Here is a 3758-nt window from a genome sequence, read left to right on the forward strand (position 1 = left end):
TGCGACTCCTTCGGAGTTATTACTACAACAACTACTCGCTCCAAATTTAAATCGACAATTGTTTCCCGCGCCGGGCGTGGCGGCCACCCGGCCCCGCCGCCGCACATACTCGGTGTTGTAATTAAGTAATTAAAACTGACGTCATAATAACTCTTGTTCTTCGCCGCGGTGGCGGCGGCGGCTGCTGCTCCTCGGAGGAACGCGAGAGAGTGGGAGAGCGGGAGGGAGATTCACGGCTGTTAAAGACGATTAAAACGTCGGACGACCCCTCCAGAAATACCAAAGCTAAGCTCACCTGCCGATCCAAGCGAGAATTAACCGGTCGTGCGTACATTTTTAAGGGTTTGGAGAAAAAGGAAGGGGTTTGTGGAGGTTTTACAAAAACTACGTTTTATTTTTTTAAATTTTGGAAGAAGTAGGTGGGTAGACCAAGAAGTGAAGGGCAGACTGCATGTCCAGAACAGGTCCTTGCTACTGTATACCTCTCGGTAGGACGGACGGACAGACACATAGTCGCTTCCAAATCCCACCCTTCCCTATATTCGGGACGGAGCTGGTGGGAAAGGTCTCTCTCTCTCTCACACACACACACTCGTGTGTCCTCATGCGAGATCCAGAAGGGGCTTTGCCATACCACGTGCCCCCCGCCCCCGACCGCCCCGTTTTTCCCTGTGAAGGTATAGCGTGAAAATGGAACAGGGTTTTGGAAGGGGGTTGTGACAGGGCCGGGCTTAGCGGCGACATATATATTCAGAGAGGTACATCTCGTACTGAAATATATTAACCCTGCCCCCCTCCCCTTTACCGTCTTGCTCAGTACCGCCACATGACCCTGTAATGTCCTGTAATGTGTTTCGTAGGCAAGCAGAAATATCATTACGGTGGTGTACTGGTAACTGCACTGGCCGTAACCAATGAAAACACACTAAGGGGTAGGGAGAGGGGGGGAGGGGGGCAAGAGGAGTTGTAAACGATTTAATAAAAATTGGTAAAACGGCAGTGAAACGGCCAGAGCCGCAGTAAAGGTCCTTACGGTGTACTTAAGGCGCCGTGTATAGCGCAACGACGCGCTCAATGACGGTGGGGGAGTCATCATCCGTGAGCTGTATCCACAAACCACACAAATAGAGGCACCGACACCACGGCCGACTCGGCGGGGCCGAGCTGTTCTTACACGAGTACACATTGAATAAAGTGACGATACCTTGGGCCACGAGAGTAGGCCTTTCAGCCGTCCGGAAAATCCCTGGACCGAGAACCAAAGAAGTCACATAACGGATCATCTAATGAAGTTATTTTTAGCTTAAAATACTATGCACAGTTTTGGAACGAAAGTGTTCAAGTATTTTTAGTATTTTGGTTTTGTTGTTGTTTTGCACCTCGATAAAGTAGTAGAGTGAGTCGAGGGATGAAAGAGGAAGGGACTGGGAAGGGGATCGTGAGTGATTAAAATGTGCTGAGGGCAGAAACAAAAGAAAACTGTTTACTGGCTTTGCTGCTGCTTTCGGGAGCGGAGCGGTGCAGCTGCTGCTCCGTCTTGGCGCCAGATCCCCGCAGAGTCGTGAAAGGAACCAACCCCGCCCTGCCGCGCCACCCCGCCCCGCCTCGCGCCTCTGAGAGATATGACCAGACGGTGTTTACTGTTCAGGTTGTCCCTGCTAGCAGTGCTGTAGCACTGTAGCGCGCGGCGTTTGGGGGGAATGTGTGTTGCCGCAGCAAGGATTTGAAAAGGGGGATGGGGAGGCGTGCAGCCACTCCCCTTCAGATCAAACTCGGTCAAAGCCCATAGCGTGGCGGAGGCCCCCGCTTTGGTTCCACTATGCAGAGTGAGGTTCCTACCCCCTCCCCCCCTTCCCTTCCGTCCTCTCCATCTCTCTCTCTCTCTCTCTCTCTCTCTCTCTCTCTCTCTCTCTGCAGAGTCAGAGACAAGGTGGAGCCTGTACTATGTGGACCGAGAGCTTTGAGGAAGGGGAGGCACTGAGGGCGCCAATCTCTGCTGTTTCGGTTGGTCAGTTTGAGGAAGCCCTTCCCCCGTCGTCTCCCTTTTGCTCCCTCTCTCTCTCTCTCCCCTCTCTCCATTCACCCCCGCGTCTACGGCGTCATGCTGCGAATGCTGCTTCGTAGTACTGGCTCGTTATGAACCAGGGGTGGGTTTATACTCTACGGATTTGCTCGGAGAGGGGTTTGTGGGAGCACCAGTGCGATATGCCAGTCCTGGACCCTCCAGGCCTGCGGGGCGGCCGACAGGACGAAAGCGGAAGCGCGGGCCTCGGACTCGCACGGCAGGACGCACGCGCCCGCGCCAAAAGCCAAAACGGAAAGGGATGTTCGGGGGGTTCGGGCCCCGCCGCCGCCCCGCCCCGCCTCGCCACGCCCCCGCCGCTACGCTCCGCCACGCCGCAGGGAGGGCGCGCGCGCGGGCGTTCTGCTCGGCGCGCTGCTTCCGACTTCCGGCCAGCGCCAGAGAAATTGTGATCACCCCCCTAGCCATTCATCACATGATGCCGTCCACATATGACGTCACACGCCCCGCAGTTAACGCCGCTCAACTGGTGACGCTTTAGGGCAGGGCGTGGGTAATATTTGTGGCTAGACGTTGTGGGGTTCCTAAACTTGAAGGTAAAAGCGACGTCCTGGGTTTCATGACGGGTTTGGAAAAACCAAGCTTTCTTATGAAAGAAATGGATCGTGGCAATGCAATATTGGTGTTTCCAAACCGTCACGAACACCAAGACGCCGTTTTTTCCGTATTCTTGCTTGAGAACGACTCAGGATGCGAGACCAACGTCGTTGTCGTTGCCGGACGGCCCCTGCGCTCCTCCCCTTCTGCGCCCTTTGGCCTCGCATCTGCCCCCTGTGTGCGTGTGTGCGTGCGGCAGTCCTCCCTGTCGGACCGATAGCATAACGACGTGTGTCGAATGACTTCTTGCCTTTACCTTAGGAAGCGACACCACCCCGGCGACACTTTCTTCACAAGGCGGAGCCGACCGCGTGAAATTTGGCACGCTCGACTGTCACAGCAGGGCAGCTGGGACGCACCGCCGTGAGAAAACGGCAGGCGCGAAAACGGTTGCATGCCTTTTCATGCTCTGTGTGTGTGTAGCAGTTTCTGCGAGGCCAGAGGTTCAGTAAAGTATGGAAAACTTTGCCAGTGGCATACTCCCATCCTTGACTCATCTTTTAGTGGCTCGTCTCGCTACAAGACCTATAGGCCACACGAATCATTTTCACTCTCAGTTTATCCCCTCTCGTGCCTTCCTCTGGGGTCGTAGGGCGGTGTAAATCTGTGCCAAGCGTTCACGACTTTTGCCCTAGTAGCAGGCGGAAGGTGATCTGCGATTTTGGTGCGGGATCGGATAGTTCGAACCGCGCCTACTGCTTTTTCCCTCTCTTCGCGCACCTCAGCGTGCTGCGGCAAAAATTTAGTAGTATTAGTAGTAGTAGTAGAAGTAGTAGTAGTAATTAGTGGTAGTTAGGAGTAGTAGTAATTAGTAGTGGTCAGTGGTAGTTAGTAGTAGTTAGTTAGTAGAAGTAGTAGTGTAGTAGTGGTAGAAATAGTAGTAGTAATAGTAGTAGTAATAGTAGCTGGATTGCAGTGACAGCATTGCTTGATAATGAAAATTACATCCCATTTACTGACATTTTCACTGCTTTTGTCGCGTGATTTCAAAACCTAAAACATATTTTCGCTTCTTTTCCGGCTCGGCCACACCCTACACCACACATTCGTGCGTAAAGGCAACCTGAGTACGAAATCC

The 3758-nt window shown here is 53.4% G+C and overlaps 1 protein-coding gene across 1 annotated transcript in view; it reads left to right on the forward strand.

Moving 5' to 3' along the window:
* The window catches only part of LOC113205073 (roundabout homolog 2-like), a 196423-nt gene that overhangs the window by 92222 nt on the left and 100443 nt on the right, over nt 1–3758 (forward strand). The window lies entirely within an intron of this gene.

Source organism: Frankliniella occidentalis, unplaced genomic scaffold (genome assembly GCF_000697945.3).
Source record: "Frankliniella occidentalis isolate FOCC.00 unplaced genomic scaffold, Focc_3.1 Scaffold23, whole genome shotgun sequence".
Lineage (NCBI taxonomy): Eukaryota > Metazoa > Arthropoda > Insecta > Thysanoptera > Thripidae > Frankliniella > Frankliniella occidentalis.